Source organism: Acanthochromis polyacanthus, chromosome 2 (assembly GCF_021347895.1).
Source record: "Acanthochromis polyacanthus isolate Apoly-LR-REF ecotype Palm Island chromosome 2, KAUST_Apoly_ChrSc, whole genome shotgun sequence".
In the NCBI taxonomy this organism is placed as follows: domain Eukaryota; kingdom Metazoa; phylum Chordata; class Actinopteri; family Pomacentridae; genus Acanthochromis; species Acanthochromis polyacanthus.
The window spans coordinates 8,469,545-8,492,558 of NC_067114.1; the positions used below are offsets into that span (position 1 = coordinate 8,469,545).

The 23,014-nt window shown below is 40.4% G+C and overlaps 1 protein-coding gene across 2 annotated transcripts in view; it reads left to right on the top strand.

Annotated features, from left to right (window-relative positions):
* The window catches only part of ankrd11 (ankyrin repeat domain 11), a 105,739-nt gene that overhangs the window by 23,557 nt on the left and 59,168 nt on the right, over positions 1 to 23,014 (top strand). For both annotated transcript variants that reach the window (XM_022201336.2, XM_022201343.2), the window contains exon 2: positions 1,977 to 2,056. The gene's annotated coding sequence lies outside the window, so the exon portion shown is untranslated. The remainder of the gene's footprint in view (positions 1 to 1,976; positions 2,057 to 23,014) is intronic.

Consider the following 23,014-nt stretch of genomic DNA (forward strand, 5'->3'; position numbering starts at 1 on the left):
TTGCATTACATTAGATATGATTACACAAATGTATAAAAATGGAAATGTCGTATTATCACAAATAATAATATTCTGTTGTTAGGAGGTTGATCCAGCATAAATCATGTTCAAAATGGTACATTAAATTTAAAAAAATTAAAGTTCACATGTATGTAGTAACAGCCTCATATTAACTTGGAAATATGAAAACTATTTTGAACAGACGGCATAGGTTTAAATTCTTGGTCTGTCATAAATCAACAATTTACTCTAAATGTATAGGAAACTCATACCCAGTAACCTCTTACTACATCTGTTACTTGCAATTCTGGCCTTGTTGTCATGTCCCAGAAATGTCATCATGCTGTTTCATTACTGTGTGATCTTTATTTTCTGGCTCATATGCTTAATTACATAAATGTTGTGAATTATTGTCTCAAGTGGCAAAAGATTCCAGATATTTGATTATCCCCCTCCTTACCACACAATAAAAAGACCTCATCAAACTTACAAGTAGGGAGACTTGCTGACTATTGTAGTGACAAGTGCAACAAACATTGCAAGAGAACAATGCCAATTTAACTGCGTTCTCCCCTGCAAGTCTGAACAGGTTATTCCAAACAATATTTAAAACACAGTATATACAGTGTATGCAATTTTTGGTATGAGACCAACTGAGAAATCTATTTTGTATGCATAGAATACACCATTAGCGCCATTTGTCATGTGCCTCCATGCCTTGTCGGGGAAAAAATCCTGTTGAATTGTACTGCCACCATGTTTCTCAAATGGAACCATATGTGGGGCTCCTCTTCTGTTTCATTCAATGTAAAAGAATAAATGTGCATTATTGTAGAAGCATATAAAATTCCCTGCTCTTGGATATGAGTATATTCATGATGGAATTAACACAGCTCTGATTATAGATTGATGGTAAATAAGAGACGCATACCCCTGGGAACAATTAAAAATGCATAATCACGCTTTATCAGTGGTCTTTCTTCTGGAGAGGAATTTCTGATTTAAATTGTGCAAAAGGCATCTCCTCTTTAATGATATGATTTGCCGTGTTGAATTTGGAACACAGCTTGGTTTTCTCACTCGTCAGGCTAGCGTTGTTTTTATGCCAAAAGCTCATGGGGAATGTGGGAAGAGGAACTGGTTTTCGTGCAATGCAACAGACCCTGCATAGCATGTTTCATGCGCTGTCATCATGTAGTTGTGAAGTTTTTTTTGCTTGCAGTTTGTTGATGCTGTTGTAAACTGTACGCTGCGATATCAACAACACGGCATATACCACTTGGAGCAAAGTAAAATTGGATAGTATGCTTCATCACTGCTCACATTACCGATATTACCAGTTGCCTTCTAATGGCTGCTATTGTTTAATGGAAATGTCACACATATATGTTACACACACACACACACACACACACACACACACACACACACACACACACACACACACACACACACACACACACACACATACATATATATATATATATATATATATATATATAGAAATGCTGCTATGACAACATTGCAGAGGTGGTCTACCCATAGTTGCCTGTTTGCTTATGGCTTCATTTCTGATTGCCAGTTGAAAGTACTGCTAGACCACAGCTGTGATTTTTCTTTCCTCTACATGGCTGTTTAGTCTGAATGCACAGTGGTATAACCTTTCAAAAAATCATTCTTTCCTGAAATGCTTTTCAAATTGTCCTGGAGCAGGTAGATCCTGAGTTAAAAATTAGTCCATAAGTATTAGTAAACTGATAACCTGTTTATACTCAATTCACTTTGAAGTGTGGTATATGGTGCAGTTCTTCCATATGTCTTTCTCAGTTTGCAAGAGAACTGAGGGAGAACCGATCCTGGGAGGAGAAACATGACCCTCTGCATTCACCCCAATACCCATCTATCGCAAGGAATGTGAAACTGCTTGTGCTGTCCGAGTAATTAATGCTTGGTTTTGTTTTCGTCTTGTTTTTCAGGATTCTGTGGACTCTGCAGCAGCAGGTGTTTTTCTAGTTGGATTTTAGCCCACTGACATTCTCCCACAGCCATGGAATCGGTATGTTGACAATAACATCTTTTTGAAAATCCAACATCAAGCTGATTCTCTGTCCTTTCAAGGCCTCTTGAACGCTTGTTTTTTTAAACACATTTTTTTTGGCAGTTTGTGCAGTTTCCTCTTTTTTCATAATATATGGATTGCGATGCATTCTGGTGTGTGTGGGGATTTATTACAAACAGTAACTTGAGTGCAGGATAGCACAGGAATGAGGCATCACATTTGCACTGGTGATTGTGTCTACTGTGTCGTCTTTAGGTCAGTAAATAACATGATAATGCAACATCAGGCAGGTGATTTAGCTTATATTTAACCAAACAACCAGAGTGATGTGTTTTCTTTTTTATCAAGTGTAAAATGTTGGTAAGCAGTGTCTTCATGAGTATGCGTGTGTGTGTATCTGTATGTATATATAAATATATATATTGTCTGTGTGTGTGTACTCATGCTATTAGGCTCTACTTTTTATTGTTAGGTATGCAGGAGACTTTGTAGGAGATGCTTGTACCAACAGGCAGGCTAAAAGCACAGCGGCACTGAGCTCTATCCACTGGAATGCATGTATTAAGAATGGGGCTTAGTGCATGCCTAACCTCTACTTTCCTGTCCCTTTGTCAGAGTGTGTGAGCGCGCGTTTGTGTGTGCGTGCACGCATGTTTATCTGTGTTAAAGTCTATAAAAAGTAGGTCACAGTTTTGCAGCACAGAACTAGCATGTGTCCAAAGGTCCTCCATTACCCTCTGTCTGTCTCACTCACAAATGCTTTTCACGAGCACAAATGCATTTTCCTGGAGATTAGTGCGACTGTAGTTGAAAATGACTGATCGTGTGGAATTGTAGCTTAAGAGCGAACAACCGCTTTTACATCTTAATGCTTCAAAAATCAGGGTTTACTGCCACACAAGTTTAATTCCACACATCTCCAACAAATCTCACTGTATACAAGGCACAGCTTGATGAAGGATACAATTGTTTAAATGTCTGTCAACAAACACACTGTTTAATAGCAGGGATTGAAACAAACTTTGCAATGTTAAAACAGAATTTGCAAAAAAAGATACAACTTAAATGAATCCATGATTGCATTCAATGCAGGGCCATGTCGATCCTCCAGGAATTAAAAACAAGAAGCATATACTCCAAATTTAAGGAGGGATTTGGAGAATTGTGACCAGTTTGGTGCAGTCAAAAATATGCCAACCCACATTTAGAGAGAATTTTTTAAGGAGAATTGTGGTAGGGGAAATAAAGCTGGTGCTCCATAGAGGAATCACAAAATATACTGGTTATAAAAAAAAAAATCATCTACCAAGTGATTAGTGTGTGGACTGCTTATGCCCCTGACACCAACGGCTGCAAGATTGGCTTATGCCTCTTTTATGCAAAAATTCATCTCTGTCTCTGACTCTCCTACTCTCCTCCCATCCGCCTCTCTTATGTCTGTGTGCCTGTGGCTGTGCACCAGCTAGAGCTGCTTCTGTTTACCTCTCCGAGCTGCCTATATCTGCTTACTGTCAGTGGAAACCAAGGAAACTGATCACAAAGCTTATTATGGTGCCAGGAGTGGAATACATGCTGTGTGCGTGTGCGTGTGTGTGTGTGCGCCTGTGGGAGCTGGAGACACACACACACACACACACACACACACACACACACACACACACACACACACACACACACACACACACACACACACACACACAAACACAAACCCTTTGCCACTCTCCTCCTCCCTCACCTCATGTGATGCCAGTCACATGGTTTCCAGACAAGCAGCTCAGTAAATCAGAATCAGACTTTTATTTTTAACTGCTTTAAATCCTCCACCTGGTCTCTATGGTTAGCAGAACTGACTGAGGTTCCTGAGCATTACTTGTTTGTTTCTCCTAAACTTTGTGACTATCTTGGTACCACTTCCTCTCATCCACATAAAGCTACTGTCATGTCTGTTGACATAACTGCCTACCTGAGTGATCTACCAGACAGTAATCTGCTTTGGTATGAAAGTGTTAATGTAGAGCCGCTGTAGTGTACAAATGCAGTAGACATCAGTGTTGACAAAGAGCGCTTTCTCGCTTTCATTCGTCTGTGGTCTGTTGCAGATATGCTTGAACAAGACTGTGTTTCAGAATGTGTTGCATAATAGTTGTATCGTCTTTATAACATGACAGAAGGAACAGGTACTTGCACACTACACATCAGGCTTAGCACTGGCTGCTTTATTGAATAATATCAACACTCCAAGTATGACAGCCATGTAGCTCATGGAATTGTATGAATAGCTGACATAAATCTGCTTAGGAGATAAAGTATGTGTGGAGCTACAGTTATGGGTCTATGTCTGTGTGAACTATGAGCACCTTTTATTTACCCACTGCAAATAGTCTGGTGTATGTAAGAAGCCAAAATGCTTTGAATGTGTGTCATTATTACATGCCACAGACAGGCCAGGCTGTTTCTGTGAAAGTGGTGTCTCCTCTTTATGCTGTAGCCTGCCATCAGCAGTGCTGATATCATTCTGACTGATATCTTTCAGCAGAGGAGCTGAGAGGGGAGGTTTTGTGTGTTCGATTTGGTGCAGATGAAAGGCTGAAATTCTTGTAATCACACCTCCTCCACTGGTTCCCTCACAGCTCCCTTTCTGTCTCCTCCTCTTTCTCCAAAGCAGGGCTTGTTCCTCAGTGGGGATTAGTGTGAGCGGCAGCTCTGAACAGGGAAGTGGGCCCTGCCAGTCACATTACATAACTCGCCCCCGCTACTGCGGCTCGGCCTGGCCTGGCTGGATAGACGACCATAGAGGCTTTGTTTTCCCAACCTTCCCTTTTTCCTCCCCTATGCTGCTCCTCCTCCTCCCCCTGAGGCAGACTGCATACTGATGCCATATAGAAGGGAGTCTGTTTGCAGGGAACAGGCGAGGCACTGTGGCATGGAGTGTGGAGAAATACGCTAATAGCAAGCTGAATGGCAGGGAGCTCACATCTTAGGCAGAGGAATTTGAGGTCTGCTATAGGTCGTACAGTTTCAGAGAGACTAGAAGCAAGGGAATGCGGTACTGCGCTTTACTGCTTGCCCAAAGGTTCCACATCAGCATGCCCTATGATTACACAGAAGGTTAGAGTGTGTTCTGTGTAAAATCTCTGAAGTCTGACAGCCTTGAGGTAGTTTGTGAGTTTTCCCTAATTCTGTGTTTTTGTACCATCGTCTTGAGCAGTTTGACCACAGTCATACACACACACACACACATCCACACACACCCACTCTTCCCCACCTGGCAGTATGCCACTGTTAGTAGGGTGGGAGTGAGAGGCCAGTGTGATCTGTGTAATAGAGGTTCAGACCAGTTAGCAGTATGAGTGAGTAGAAGAAAGTCGTAGGCGTCAGAGTGAAAAGGATAAAATGCATTGCATGGTGGCAGATTTATGTACAACATCTTGCAACATTGAGTTCTAGGCTTTCTCTTTATTATTGCATTTTTCCCTTTGTGGAGTTGGGATAAATGACAAATGACTCCAGTGTTGAAATAATGTAGAGGCAAAGTAACAGAACACGAGAAGACACTTGGCTGTAAGGAGCGTGAGCATATTCCTATTTAACAAACCCAACTACAATGTGTACATCACAATTTGATTTGTTCTGATTTAGGTCTGAATTTGTAAGGCTTTGTTACCTTATCTGTAATCACAGTTAAAACATTCAAGTTGTGTGTCTTTTGTCTGTCTGTCTTTCAGTCAACACAGCACAGAAACAAATAATGTAGTTCATACTGTAGTTGCATACTGTTAATTAGACTGGGCATTTGTGTTCTGCTGATTATTTGTTTTAGTTTTTCTGTTTTTGTTTGGGTATTAAAGAAGGTCTATGTGCGCAAAACTCATGAAACTATCTCGTCTAGCTAAACCTTTTGACAGTATTGAAAACCAAAATAATATTATCTCTGCACTGCACAGGATGTTGGTTATCTTTAACCAAGATTTTTTTCTGCTCTTGCTGGGAGGTCATGGCTGCTTCCCAGACCCTGTTTTCGACAATCTTAAGTACATGTTAATACATGCACGCACAGACAGGATCTGTACCTGATGGTTAGGCTGATGTAGGCTCACTGCTGCTTCATAATGTTGGTGGTCTATGAATTGCCATGTATTCTGCCATCTACTTATTTCATTGTCAGCTGGAGCCCTGTATTTTAACAAGTAGCCTAACATGTCACACTCTTCTTGTTGAGTCATATCTGCTTCATTCTCTTCATGTAATTCTATTTGATCTTAAACATTAGATCTTTTTCTTTATTTCTTCAAGCTATATGATTAATGTATGAGACATTTATCATCACAAGAATCTTGTCATAAATTTCTTGTCATTTTTTTGGTTACTTGTAATTAGTAACACAATATGAGTTGGATGTTTTTGTTGTGTCGTAGTACTTTTCTGTATACAGTATCACAATATGGAAAGTGCATTCAAATCACTTATGATTTTCCAAAACTCACAGCCTAAATGCAAAAATAGAGCCGGTCCAGGACTGTGTCTCTAGGTTTGCATTTTTATACTATCTTGGATTCATCTCTGCATTTGGAGATGGGCTTGAGTGTGCTTTCAGTGCATCAGCCATGAGCCAAGTTCCCATCAAAGAGTAGCAGCTACACCAAAGACTGTGTTTAGATGTGACGGCTAATTTTAGAGCTGCTAGGCCCTTGTCCAAGGTGGGGGAGGATAAGATAACATTGAAGTAGCCCTCCCTCCTTACACAGTTTGGTTTTGTTTGTCCATCCAATAACCCTCATTCAGCCCCTGTGGAAGTCATGCACAAACAGAAATATTTGGTGTTGTTGATAGTGTGTACAAATACAAATCTTATTCATATTTTCAAGTTCCCAATGGGTCTCAGATCTCGGAGAATTTCACAAGCAATGACACATACTTCCACATGCTTGTGTAAACATTGTTTGCTAAAATAAATTGATATTTGTACCATCAGTATTTGTGTCTGTGCTGAACTATAATGCGTCAAATGAAGATGAGCAATTTTTTAAATAGTAGCATGTATAGTTAGTTATACACGAATCAGCTACAACATTAAGACCACAGATAGGTGAAGCGAGTCTGCATAGATGTTTTTTTGATGTGTACCACCCACGTAAACGTGGTTACAAAACAAGCATACACCTCCTATGGCAGTGGCACCTCACGATGCCAGCGACCTCCTCCAGCAGGTCATTTCACCCTGCCACGCTGCAAAAAACAGCTTAAGAATGGCTTGAGGAACAGAACAAAATGCTCAAAGCACTGACCCCAGATCCCAATCCGATCAAGCATCTGCAGGATGTTCCAGAACAATCCTGACCCACCAGGCCCCACCCTGCAACCCTGAGGATCGTGATCGGTCGGAGCTGTTTTGACGGCACAAGGAGGACCCATGCAGATATTCGGGAGGCAGTTTTATTGTTGTGGCTGATTAATGTATATTTTTTATCAACGCTAAGCATCTCATCATTCCTTTTTCTGCCTTGCTAATGCTGCCCTCCACTAATGACTAAAGGTGATGGTAGACAAATACAACAAAAGGACACATAATATCTTCTGTAGGATTGTGTTTCCAAATCGGTGTATAAGAGCTTATGCCGGATTAGTTAGTTTGAATTGCAAAACTTAACCATATGTTTCACTGTGTCAGGTTTCTGCCTGAGATTCTGTTCTAATCCTGCATTGTGCAATGATAGTCAATGGGTCTTCTTTGCTAGGAATGCAGTCAGAACCAAGCAAAGAGCTATTAAATGTTGAATGAGTGCAGAGAGAAGTTAAGATCCCTGCTCTAGAGTTTCTGTCTGTAATGGTTGCAATAATGGACTCTGTTCTGATTTGTTTATGTCAGAAAGGCATCTGGTTTCAGGAAATTTGGCCCTGAATGGGTGTGGATATGTTATTTGTTCTTTTATTTATTTATTTTCCGCCAGTGATCTGAATTCCATCAATTTGAAGGTACACACACACACACACACACACACACACACACACACACACACACACACACACACACACACACACACACACACACACACACACACACATTCAAACAGACTTACAAAATGCCCGGTTACACACTCATTGAGCCCGTACAACACATGTGGCAAAGCTGTCCCTGTCTAGCCCCACTCTCTTGTCCCTCTTACAGCCACAGAGCAATGACCTTGGTTTCAAGTAGCTATACTCTGTTAGAAAGCCAACACCTCTCCGGGGATGGGCTGACCTTGTTGTCTGACACACTGTAAGTCTGCACACCCCTCTCTGTCTCGCTCTCCATCTCTCTCTTATTCACTCACACACACCTTAGAATCAGCGGACTAAACAAGTCCTTCTGCGTTAGCTTCACCATTGCAGATGCAGTATACTGTATAGAATCAGACGTCTTTGTTGTGTGTGTTCAGCAGGTTTGGGCCTCTCCCTAACCAGGTGTTCCTTCATCAGACAACTTGTCTTCTCAGTGACAACATACGCTTTTTATGAGGGTGTGTACAGCAGTGCACATTGGTGTCCCTCCTATTATGCCCTTGCCTTTGATTTCCTGCAGCTGTCCGGCTGTTCACAGTATATGGATGGGTCCAGGCATGTATACCCATTTTGTTGAAGGCCCACAACTGAAATAGTTTTCACAGGTAGAGATTTTTTGTCTCTATCCATCAAGTATATTTCTCCTATATCAACCTTCTCATTTTATTTTGAATGTTTTGGTGTCACAAGTGGAGCTCAAATTAGTGTCAGTACAGTGAATGCTGAATTTTCTTTTAGCTTTTACTGTAGCGCAAGGTAGATAAGTGAATGTCACAGTATGGTATTCGGTGTTTACATGTGCTCGCAATGTGTTTATAATCACAGAATCAGAGAAAATCCTCCATTAATTGCAAATGTTCTGTAAACACTTGCAATCAGGTTGCTAATATGTAAGGCCATTATCAGAGTTAGCTTATCTTAATTGAGAGCACTGGAATGCTAAATAGGGGGTTGCACAGTGGCCTAGTGGTTAGCACTTTCGCCTTGCATCAAGAAGATCTCCAGTTCAAATCCCGGCCTGAGCCTGAGATCTTTCTGCATGGAGTTTGCATGTTCTCCCTGTGCATGCGTGGTTTTTCTCCGGGCACTCCGGCTTCCTCCCACAGTCCAAAAATATGCTGAGGTTAATTGATTACTCTAAATTGCCCATAGGTGTGAGTGTGAGTGTGATTGTTTGTCTGTATATGCAGCCCTGCAACAGACTGGCGACCTGTCCAGGGTGTCCCCTGCCTTCGCCCGAGTCAGCTGGGATAGGCTCCAGCACCCCCCGCGACCCTAGTGAGGATAAAGCGGTGTATAGAGAATGGATGGATGGATGGAATGCTAAATACACTGGTCTACAATTTTTTAAAAGTTGCCAGCTTCTGAAATAAATTATCAATTCTCATGTATTTTGACGTGCTGAATTCAAATATGGAAATCGTTTTTTATGATTGGCTGCCATTGTTGAGATATCTGACACGTTTTTTTTAACCTTTTTTAATGTGCAAACTGTGAAATTTCCCAACAAAATTGTTGCTTACGGCTTTTTAACATGCTTAAAGTTACTTAATATTAGGGCTGCAGCTAACGAAGCCTCGAGTAATTGTCCGAGCACGATACGTCATCAAAAGCAGAAGTGAGCACGCAATGCCACAGAAATCAGCGTCCGACCGGAGCGCGGAACACAGACGGACATCGGCGCTGCATTGTGCATATATTATGTATGCACGATGCAGCGCGGATGTCCACATTTAGATACAGCTGTATAGTAAACGCCGACATCTGTGTTTGCGATAGATCGCGGATGTCCGCGCTGTATCGTGCATACATAATATATGCACGATGCAGCGCCGATGTCCGTCCGTGTTCCGCGCTCCGGTCGGAAGCTGATTTCTGTTGCATTGTGTGCTCCCTTCCACTTTTGATGACGTATCGTGCTCGGACGATTACTCAAAGCTTCGTTAGCTGCAGCCCTACTTAATATGCTTAAGTTACTGTTTTACCATGGCAGTAAGATGATACAAATTTTGTATGTTTATCAAACAGTTTTATGAATCAGTTTCCCTGCTGCAGTATACCAGGTCACCTTCCATGTCGAAGAATGAAATCAAGTCCTTTTGACGATAACGAACTGAAGAAATCCTAACATCATCAGCCAGGAGATTCCACTGCTGTAATCTGGAGCCCAGTAGTTCTGCCCTACTCTTGGGCAGATCCAGATCCCTGACCAGATCATCCAGTTCAAACTGGGTTATGAAGTGAGGGTGAGGTGACACTGGCTGAAAAAAATCTGGATCATGTGATGTTGATGGCTGTTGATCATGCGTTTCATCCTCCTCGTCCTGATCAAACTCTAGTGAATATGATTCAGGAGGTACAGGAATTGGCAGTCCTTCTCCATGATGGACTGGACACAAAGCAGATGCAATATTGGGATATTGCACAGTCCACGTTCTCTTTCTGGACAAGCCTTTCCCAACTGGAGGGACCATGCAGAAGTAGCAATCATTGGTGTGGTCAACTGGCTCACGCCATACCATGGGAACAGCAAATGGCATTTATTTCTCCTTCTTACTGAGCCACTGTCACAGATTTGTTGCACAAGTGTTGCAACATATATGTAGAGCCCAGTTTTTTTTATCTTGATCACCAATTTTACATCCAAAATAAAGATGGTAGGCTTTCTTAACTATAGGGGTTATGCTGCGCTTTTGGGATGCAAAAGTCACTTTGCCACAAATGCAGCAGAAGCAGTCGGCGTTACTGATGCATGTGTGAGGCATTGCTGCATATCATGTCACTTTATACCTGCAACATATACAAGTTTCACATGTTGTGTACAGAGTTATTGATACTTTTATTTAGAGCTCCACTCAGAGATACATTTTAATTTATTTCTACTTTTCTGAGATATTCTTCTATACTTAACACAATGTAACTTATGTATTATCCTGAACCAAGGCTCATACGTATTGACCTCCTGCGTATCGCAAAAACTAGAACTAACTGACACTTTTAAACATCAGATTCTTTCTCAGTGACCCAAAAAACACAAGAAATGACTACTTTTATCTGAGAAGCTTTTTGGTTGTAGGCCAGTGATATTTGAATTTTCCCATGCATTCTTGCATGGTGAATGAAAATGTTTCAAGAAATTGTCCATCTATGTGGTCACCAATGACTTTCATAACTTTATTGTGCTTGTTTGAATCATTGTATGGTTTATAATTGTCCTTGGAAAAATAACAGAAATGCTGCTTTAGCCTCAAGGCTTCTGAGTGGGTGGACAAATGTAGATGTTTGACTAACAGCTAAGCCTGATGTAGCACAGACACAATGTAAACAAAGTGAACCTGATGACTGTATCTTGCCAGTTAAGAATGGATGTCAAAGATGACCCCCACAGTTACGCATCTTAGATGAACATGCTGATGTGCAGGTCAGTTGTTGAGGTGCTCAACATGCTACAGCCAACTAGCACTATGTCTTGCAGGGTTATGTTACCAAATATACTTTCCTTTGGAGATGTTTGTTTGCTAGCTTGTTCAGCAAGCCAAAGTGAAACAAGATATGTGTTTATGCTTGTGAGTAAGGAGATGCTAGCTTGAAAGGAAACATGTTCTGTAGTTTAGCGAGTGTGTGCAAGTTGCAGGCTGCTTTCACGCTGTTATTGTTATTCTCATGCAAATGTCTGTGGTTGCAAAGAGACAGCAAGCATCTGTATTAGACCACAATACTGCAAAATATTCATTTCTGCTCAATACTGATGTCTGAAACGTTTTATAAGGTTTGCCCTTATAATGTCTGAAAGCAATTGAGTTTACCTGTATGGCACCACTTACCCTAAACCTGCTCAGGCTAACTCTGGCTGTTGGGAAAGCTTTTGTGCCTTGACTGCTTGACTGTCAATTGTAAGTTCTACATGTTTTTGTTGTTTTTGTGTTTGTAAGCATTTAAAAACAAATTTTTATTGTGATCAATTGGCTCTTGAAAATGTGAAAAAAAAGTATTCCAGTGGGGAATATATGTGCTTTTTCTCTTAGTGTGTTCTATATGAATGTAGTGAAACTGTGAAGACATTCTCAGATGTTCACTTGAATTTATTGACCAGCTCTTGGCCCAGGCCATGACTATCATGTTGAAGGCCATCTGGAGAACCTTTCCGCCCTTTATATAACACAACACTTTGCAAAAAATACTCAAACCTGTCAGCATTGTGGTTTTGTTGTGTGCAGTGCAGTTGTGTCTATGTGTTTATGCTTTGCGTCAGGCTGCAGGCTGTGTAAAAGCTGGGCTGGGGCCAGCAGCCAGCCAGGAGGACAGACGAGGAAGCAGATGGATCTGTTTGGACTTAACCCTTCCCACGCCACTTCATCCTCCGGGCCTCTTCCAACCTGCCCGCCTCTCTGCAGAGTAGAAGGAATTGAGCAGAGTGGTTTTATGTGTGTGTCTATGTGGTTTGGGGGATGGGACACACATTGATGCTAGTACTACCAAGCAGAGAAAATGGACATGAACCAGAGTGTGAGACCTTACCTGGCATAAATTTTCTTACAGACCCTGTATGTCCTGAACTGAGCTAAGATGTGGCTCCTGCATCCATGTTGGAAGCACTGGTCTGCTCTAGTCCTCTGCTCTCACTCTCCAGTGCTTTCCCCCTCTGGTGCACTCTGCTGTCTGCTCTCTCAGCCAAACCAGCACTTTGCTTGTTTGTTCTGGGAATGTTTTGCCTTTTCTGGGATATAGAGTCATCACAACTTATGAGATTCATTGGCTGTCTACCGACTGCTTTAGCCACGCAACCTCCTACTTTATTGCTCTGGTTGTCTTTCATTTGCAGAGGTTTTACTTGCAACCATGGAACTGCTGTTTTTAGTTTCACGATTAAAGGTATTTGCTGTAGTGAGACATACAATACGCTTGACTGTTATCACCATTAATATGCAGTAGTACCTATGCATTTAGAAGTAGTTTTGTTGTGACAATGCCTGTCAGCCAATTGCATATCCTAGCCAATGTTTATTGCATGAGCAATAAAATGTTTGCATTTTGTATAGTTGTTCTCTGAGAACTAAGTCATACTTATGCATGGTATTATTCTGGCAAACATTTTAACTCTCTTATAGTTTCCTGAGACCCTCTCACAGCACCGCAGATATGTCATAAAATCCAGTTTTGAGCAGTATTTAATCCCACAAACCACTGACTGTCTAGCTAGTTGGTTGGTATGGACCATTGTGTTTCTTTATGGGAGATGCCAGTGTTTACAAACGGTGACGTCTCGAAGTCACGTGATTACCACGCTGGTTGGCAAGAGGAACCAGAGGAACAATGGCTGACGATAACAATGCGAACTATTCTTCCGTGAAATTGTCCGATTATGCTCAATCCTTATCACCTGAGGCCCGACAAAGATACGTGAGTAAGCTGAGATATCAGGGAAACAGTAAAACCTTGCCAGATCCCTACAATTTGAAGACTGGGTGGGTTGACGATCCTTCATTGTGGCCGGACATTTCCTTCACCGACATTTATTTTTACTTGATTGACACCACTGGGCAGTTCACCCACCCAAAAATATATAATTATGAATTAAAAATAATATATCTTTTGTTAATCTTCAACAAGATGTCAAAGAAACATCAAGAAGTTGCTGTATTTTTTGTCTGTAGTATGGCTTCTATGTAACAGTAACAGACCCACGGCATTGGTGATCGAAAATAGGACAATTCTAAAAAACGATCGCTAGACGCATACAGAAACAAATATGGTTGCAAATATGAGGCTGCTGGCGATGTTATTGAATATGCTTCATTCAACTTTAGTATACTTTCATCGCCTAAAAAGCGATCGGTAACACATGACAACACTGAACCAAACCGAAAGTGTAGAGATCGGCTTCACGCGAAGGATGCAACACTAAATCAATATCTTTTGGTAAATAAGCTCAAAGTTGGACATACTAAACATGCTAAACTGTTGAATAGTTTATCTGAAGAAAAGTGGGAGCCACAAACATGATCTCTGCTGCTTGCTGGGGTCCAATTTTTCCTGTTGATGGCCTGAAGCCACCGCCATCTTCTCTCTCCTGAAATCGGTATTCGGTGAAATTTCAAGCCTGATCCCTTCTCAAAACGCTTTGTACAACCAACAACTACACATGATATTACCATTGTGGTAAATACATGTGCAATTTCATTCATGCATAACTTCAAGCGATAACTTTACGTATTTGTAGCAAGCCGTTATGTTACTGCGGGTTCTTGCCAACCAGCAGCGGTCTTGTACCACGTCACCATAACAAATGACGACACGCTGGCATCTCCCATAGTATTAAGGTCTATTTAATCATAGTAGCCGCCACTTGGCTTTATTTTGTCACCCAGTGGTGTTTAGCACATGCTATTTTCATGTGATGTGCATGCATCTCCGCTGTTTGAGATGTTATACATTTGGTGCAGGAATGCAGGGTCTTGGTTTAAATGCAAATCAATGGTCTCTGAGCAAAGCTTCTGGAGGACACCCTCCCTGCTCTCTCTGCTAACTAGTGGACTGTAAATAGAAAACCCTGAGGGAAGATCAATACCAAGTCTGACTGTTGATAAGGAGGGAAACACACTGTGTGAAAGAGATGCTTTTTTTTTTTTTATAGACTACATGCTCATATTGTGTCCAAAAGCATGCTACTCTCTTTTTCCCATGTCAAACTTGCTGTGCTGGTTGGTCTATTTTGTCTTTTTGTTATCTAGACTAATCTTTTGGTTTTTTGAAGAAAACATATAGTAACTTTACATCATTGTGTCTCCATAACATGCAGACTTTTTTTCTCCAGAGAGCAGATGTGGGACGGTATAATGATGTAATATATCGCTATATGATGACAAAAGCTTTAGTTCCCCTCCGCCATTCCTTCAAGCCACCCCTCTATTACCATAGTCACAACCCATTCCCACCCACTACACTTTGCCCCACCCTTTGTCGTCTACCAAGTGAGAGCTGAGTATTGCATGGGGGTGGGTCGCAGGACAGACATCTGTGGTCCTCTCCAGCCCTCTGTGGGCTTCACTGCCTTGGCTTTATTGTTCTCAGAGATGTAGATAACCATAACAGAAGGAGAGCAGGAGAACCACAGTCAAGTAGAGAAAGGGGCAAATGGGAGGAGCATTGAGGGGCAGCTTTTGTTTAAAAAAGAAAAAAAGTATCAAGTCTGTAGTGTGGGTGTTTTATGGGGTAGCGGCTGGGGGATGGGAGACCTGGTTTTCATGGCGCTGACCTTTGATCTGAAAGACGTATTTAGGATTCTTGTATAACCCTATCCCTTATCATATTCTTATACTGACACCAACCGACACCCTAGGACGGCCCGTGTTCTGCTGTGGTTTCAGCGTCCTCATCAGAACTCTGTTCTGCTCATGCTTCCTATTTTGCCCCTTTTTGAATTCAGATCAGGATTGGCCTCTTTTCTGACCTTTGGCCTAAACGTAATAACACTGCACTAACAGCCCCACAAGCCTCACACCGTTATCAATCCCCCTCTTTGACGGAGAATTGAACCTTGGTCCTATTTAAATACCGGCTAGAGAGGCCTATGTCTTGATTTGATTGTGTTTTGTGATAGTTTTAAGCTGGATTTAAGCAAAAGTCTGTTGATAAATTTATTTTGAGTTGAAAAATGTTGGTAAATTTGCTAAGTGTTATTTTAAAAAGTGTTCATTGTATCAAAAGTTTTAATTGGTAACCTGACTCTACTAATACTAACAAATTCGTTCTACTTGTAAAGGAAAGAACAAAAATGATCAAATGATGCACTGCCTCATGTTGTGTACCTCTGCACTTTATGGCTTCAGATAAAATGGCTAATGGTAATTAGCAGCATTGCAGATAGGGACGTGATAAGTATGTCATCACATTTTGAAATATGTGGCAGTGTTACAGGGCTTTTGGAGATGAAATTGTTTGTTTCCACTGTGCTGATTCCTGCCAGGCTCCTGCAGCGTCTATGTTGGACAGTATTTGTCAGCTCTGACACCACCTCTCCTGTATGGCCTTGGAACAGACAGAAATGCAAAAATTGCATTTTTAAGAAGAAACTTTAGGGCTTTGGGGTTGTGTAACTGAGTAGTATATGTATATGTTGATTTACCAGTAGTTCTCGAGGCCCAGATAAACAGCTCGTGTGGTTGACATTCAAACTTCACATTAAACATTTTATCTCTGACATGCAGTTGACGTCAATTACTGTTGTTTCTTACTGTTTTCTGTTATTAGTTCCTGTGTTTTTTGTCTTCCTCCCAACTCTGATTTGATAGCAAGACTTCAAAAAATGTAAAGATGAATAAACAAGTCCACATAATTTGCAAGGCTGTCTCATGGTGTGTTTATTTGTTTCTAAGTGTTGGTCTGAGCCTTGGAGGAAAAAAGTGGATTATTCAGGGTTCTCACCAGGATTTTTTTTTTTACAGCGTAACGGCAGGTCCTCATTAAATCTCGCGAGCGGCCGGCCCAGATGTCAGCCAATGAGCAGATGCTCCAAATGCTCGTGATTTAGGTCACTGTTCACCATACATGACATCACGGAACCAACAGAGACATGCTAATTGTAACCCCGAGATTGGAAGCGACTCTTAATTTTTGACGGGAACGGGTCAGTCGACAGGAAAGTACGGCTGAGGTGGGGAGACATAAATTAACTTAGATAGGCACCCAGTTGATAAAAAGAAACGCATATGGCGTTATCTGTCAAAATAACAACGTAGTGGCCCTAATCACAGCGTAGTCTTTTAAACTGACAGTGTAACGGCTCGTTACGACAGCGTAACGGCCCGTTACGCTGAAATGCGCTGGCGAGAACCCTGTTATTTAGTTTGAAATTGTTGGGTGTAATTTTCCCAGCAGTGTCTTTCTTTTCCACTTTATTATTCAACATTTGCTCCAGTTGTGAGGGTTATATTTAGAAGTGTTGTTGGGGAAACCAACACTCGATGTGCACCAAAGGTAGTCAGTGGCTATTTCCTTTAGTTTGAATGAACTGTAGCTCAGTGCATCTAAACAATGAGAGGCAACAACCTTCGGTCTTAATAACTCATTCTGCCACTGTTTCTGTTAGCTCATTTGTCCCATCTTAATTTCTTGTCTGAATTTTCCCTTGTTGACTGCCTCCCAATCCTTCAGTCTTGTACACCCATCTTTACCTACACATATGTTGTTCATTAAAACAAGTGATTTTAAGCCCTTTTCAGACATAGGACATTGCTGGCCTTTATCAATTTTTCAAGTGACAACATTCTGTTATTCATGCAAAGGTCACTTTTATATTAATGCTCATCTTGACTTCATTCGGACACACCTGTGACAGAAAGAACAATGGCATGTTGTGTTATTTCCATATGCACAAGATTGGACAGTACATCAAAGTTCAAGGAGGTACTAATAAACAAAACACTGACCTAAAGTGATAGCAAGTTTATCAACATAGGGAACAACATCGGTCAGGATCTAAGGGAAAATGACATTGTGTCATTTTCTTTGGTTCAGCCAGGTGACCTGTCAGACACAGTCATAGTTTATAAGCTACAATATAATAATAAAACTGATTGTTAGATAGCGGCCATCCTTAGTTTTAATCCTGGATATTGCCAGAATTTTATTGGACTGTGAAAGTCTTATCTACTAACGACAGGGTTTTTCTGTACTCTTAAATAGTTTTTTTATTATTGTTATTTTGCACTCATTGACGTGTTGCCAAACTATATATAAATAGATCTCGCTAATCACATAATTTCCAAAACCATGTTGATTGCAAATGTGCTCAGATCTCGTAAGGTTGCTGTTGCAGCTTTTACAGAAAAGTGATGTGCTCCTTCAGACATGAAGCCGAAATGTTGAAATGCCGTCAGATTCATGGAAAGAAGCGCCTGTCTGAAAGGGATTTTACTTGCCCTTTAAAATAGCACACCATTATCGCCTTTTTACATGAAATGCCATCTTCACAGCTTCAGTTTTTCATATGCCCACGTTTCACTTATGGCATCACAAGTGTATCCCAAGCAACTGTAGTTTTCTCTCAGCTTGTGAAACTAGTAAATGGATGTGAACACAAAACTGTGTCCTGGAGCATGCATGCTGACATGTGCCTGACACATAGCTGTTGAAAATGGAGTCTCAGAGGTATTTCAGAATAAAACCACAGGCCATTCTTGTATTGAAAGAGCATATCAGTCAGAACAACAGTATGGGTTTAGTGTTTTTTTTTTTTAAATAGTTTTTAGAAGACGGTAGAGTTTTGAGGCACGGAGTGATAGGCTATATGTGGTTGTGAGTGCACAGAAAGCACTTGTTTCATTGTTTATGTGTCTTTTACATCATAAAATAGTTCAAGTTTTATTCTTTAACAAAGGCGAGCTGTAATTTTTGTACTGCTGTGCTGAAACTTTTTGATTAAATTACTGTTCTATGCTCCCAAAGTTGACTCCAAAACATAAATGTAGGTGAATGAGAACATCGTTGAGTGATTGGCTGCAGCATGTAAAAGGAGAGATCACATAAATAGATGCATCAAAAAGTTGGTTTCTTCATATTGCTGTTTTTTTTTCTAATGCGTGACACATTGACTGATCTGTGAAGTTCTTTACAGTCGAGAGATTATCTTCAAAAAGTGCAAACTCGTGCCATGATGGGTGTGAAAATATGGAGGTAGTGCAGGTGGAAGGTCAGTATAGGCATCAGTAGAGTCCAATAACCAGATTTTAAGTTGGATAGAGCTCTGTGTTTTATGTCTCCTTGTATTCTTTTTTATCTTCTATTTGCCATTAGTTGTCAGTGAGTTGAAGAGTGGTTGTTCAGCAACAACTGCTAGTTATTTTTGGGTAACTACTAATGTTATCATAGGCTACTAATACATTTATTTTCCCCTCATACCCATAGAATGCCATTAAGACGTCAAAATCTGCATTGATGAGTTAGTCCATTGATGGATGCTTGAACATTAAAGAAAATTCAGTTACTATGTATATAAAGCAACTTTATTGAGGCCCAGTCTCTGCCAAAGATTGCTGTTGTTTTTTGTTTTTTTTTTTCATGGCCAGAAGGGAGAGTGACTCACTCTCATCCGCCCTCACATTCTGAGAGTTTGTGTGCTTGTGAGGAGCTAGTGGCTTGTTTGTGTGACAGTGATGTGTTCAGATAAGACATCAGAGGTGTGGTTACTGTCTATTTTCTGTCCTGCATCTTTATCTGCTGCTCCTGGCCACATCACAAAGCTTACTCAGCCTCTGACCATTTTAGGTTGTATGGTATCTTCTTGTTTTGTCAGTCAGCAATAACGTACTTCATACTCATCGAAGACATCACCGTGATTTGTATTAATTACGCAAACACAGATTAAATCTACTCATGCTATTATGTATTCACACTTTCATAATAACAGTTCCTACTCGCACAGCATTGTTCAGCTGCATTTTAGTCTTTGGTGAGTAGGTATATGCTAAAATATTGTGAAGAATTAACAGCTGACTTTATTTGGTCTTTAGTACCAAGTGGTCTTCGCTGTTTTGCTTTTGCACTCTGTTGCACAGTTCTAGAGATCCTTTTGCTGCTGTCTAACTCGCAGTACCCCTTAGCAAAGCAGCACAACATCATAGAACATCTCCTTCCTCTATATAAATTATTACAAAACACATAATCCCAGAAGAAAAAGAGCTGCATTGAAAGGTAAAGCTGGTGTTTACACTGTGAGAGCTGGAGATTACCTCATAATAGTGATTTTGAATTGTTTTAGTTACAGAGTTTTTGTAGGTAGGAGTTTCACACTAATGCGTGAAAGCTTTGTGATTCAAATGTTCGTGTGTGTCATCATAAACAATGGAAATATAAATGTAAAGGCCCAGATTTTGCAGTCTTCCACCAGTTTGTGTCTGCATGTTGGCGTTGATAACAGCAAAAGAAAAATGGCAGCATTGCAAAGCTTATGATTTGCGGTTCTGGTTTGACTGTGTCTCAGAGGTGTTGCTTCAGACCCATGGTGAATTTGAAGCTGTCCTTGGTGGTGAAGTATTGCTTTTCATCTGACAGAATTGGTAAAACAGAACACCATAAAAAAAAAAGTTTCTGCAAGAGCATGTTTGATGAGAGTTGCGTGACAAATTGAGGAACAAAACTGAGTGGCGTTTGTCATCTCAGTTTGTTCAATTGAATCAGTCTCTTTCTACCTCCCTTTTTAAAAATCCTGTTCAAATAATGTCTTCTGTTTTAATTCTTCTACCTCTTGCATTTAATTCCACATTGGCAAGTTATTTTAATAACGCAGGTAGCTTGACTAATATATCATTTGCCAGCTAGCTGGGCTTACCTAGCCTAACAGTGCTACAGCTATTTTCTTCATGTTTTGCAGTTTACAAGTGCTGACTAAGATATTTGTGACTGTTAGACTGTAAACAGAGCCTGTAACATTTTTACCTTACTGTACTGAGCATCTACCATATGCTCCTCTTAAATGAGTCCCCTTTACTGGGTCAGACTACCCCCCCACCAGTGGACACCAGCTCTTCCAGTGATCATGTCTTGCAGTCATTTTCTACCTGAGGCTCATGGCATATAGTAATAAATATAGGACAACCTTTTTTAAGAAGCCAGAAGTAGCTTTGTTTTTGCACTAAGCTCTTGAACTGATTAAAAATACAATTGTTTACTTTACTAGGGACACAAAACATTTTCCTTAACCGCTTAGTTGACAATGTTAGCAATCAATTCGATGCTGAAATGCAGCCATGTGCTGACAAAACCATTTTTAGCCACTTACACTTGGTGACAGAATCGGCTTGTTTACATTCTAAATTTGAAGAATAAATGAAGTAAATGCCAGGTTACTGAAATTATTAATAAAATTGCGAAAGAGAATGACTTCATCATAAAATTGCTTTTTGAAAATGGTCAGACAAAATCCAAAGTATTAAGCACAGCTAACAAGCTGCAGTCTTCCACAGTTAAGAACCTGTAGCATTACTGATCTCTTTGCAGTGCTTTTGTATCAACAATTCTCACTCCCGATCGATGTGATGAAGCAAGTCGTTCACTGTGGTTCATGTTAGCTGCTGGAAACAGCTGGTTAGCTGGAACAGATACGGTCACACCAATGTTATCAGTCCAGGAAAGTATTCAGCTATCAAGTATAGTTGATAGTTGCAACCCTTTCCCTAGTAGTACATTCAGCGATGTTAATGGTGATTTGCAGGTTTTGCTTATCTGTTTTCAAAAGAAGTCTCTGGTCTTATGCTTCTCTATAGTATTTTTTTAAACTAGGCAGCCAACCCTCTGCCTTCTGTTTGTACAGGCACGCGCCTGGCCAGTGTGACTGATCATGTGATATGCATTTACAGGCGTTAGTAGTGAGTGAGATTATTTCTGAAACGCTTGTCTAGACATACATTCTTTTCCTTTTAAAATGCTATGTTGAAATGAAAACTTATTAGTGTGGGTGTAGACTAACAGAAAAAGCACAGAAAGGTGTGTGTGAGACTCTCAAACACCAGTGCTCCACTGGGTTGTTTTTAATGTTTTGTATCCAGCAGTGGAGAACAGTCTCTCTATGCTGAAATGCTGCTATTGGGGAAAGCTATCGCAATCCAAAATACTCTGTGGGTGCAGGTCTTTTAAAATGAAGCACACTATGTAGACAGAGTTGGTTGGAGTTCTGTAACGTGCTGCAGTATTTTGGTCAGCACATTTGTGAGGTTTTCAGGGGCTGGAGTTTGGTGTTCCATAAAGCTAATCATTAACAAAGTCATTAAATCCAAAATACACCCAAAGGCTTTCCTTATTTAAAGATGAACTACAAGATAACTGTAGTATGTGTGCACTGTACACCGCCTGGATGCGTCAGTGTGACTTTGCGGTTCATTTCCACATTTTCAATTCCATCAACACAAGTTTTTGCAAATTGATTTTTTTTTTCCTCTGCTGTTTTTTTTCCCTAATTCCACTGCTTTATAATGTGTTGAAAATATAATTAGGAATTGAATTGAATCTTTTTTGAAGTATTACTTAAAGTGCAAACTAGCATGAGCAGTGTTTTTAATGCATACACATTTTATACGTATTATAGCATGTGATACGTCTTGCCTATTATTCCAGGTCTGCATAAATGTGACAATTGTGAAAGGTTTTGTAGTTTTAACAAACTAAAAGAGAATAAGAGATTTTTTTTATTTTTTTGCTCATATTTAAGTGAATAATCACAGTGATCTTTTTTGTTTTAACCCATTGCAAGGATTTAGTGACAAATTCTTAAGATTCCTTCACATTTTTTTCAATGTGATTTACAATTCTAGTGTATAATTGCATGCAGTTCCAATTTGATATGGAAATTACATTTTGAAGTATGGATTTCTGCTGTCATTCTGTCAGAATCCAGAAGCTATAGATGCTGCTGAAACTGTCCCCCGATGTGGCTGAATGCCAGAATTGAACCAGTAAATTATTCCGATTATGCCTGTCACACAGTAAAAAGCTGCTGAAGGAATTTATGTTCTCACATAAATAAACAAGTGATATGACAGACATGTAAATGGATGGATCTATACTCCATTTCCAAAAAACTGCAAAGACAGATTGTATTTATTATTTTTTTGGTTTTATTTTACTTTTTTGTTTGTTTGCTTTGTTTTTAGCAGTGTTTCGGTAAAGCCTCTTTCATTTGTCCCTCTTTATGTGATGTGAACCACTGGACCCTGAATAAGCAGATTTAAACATTAGCAGGAACATTCTCCTCCATGTATGTCTCCCTTGAGTTACATATGCAGATGTTTACCTTAGACTAGGGTAGAATGAAGCCTGACTTGTCAGTCAGCCTGTCATTGCGTGGGATGTCATGCAGCATTTTTCTCCCTTTTCCAAGCAAATTTCACCAAAGCACATTCCCACCCAACGCTATCTTGC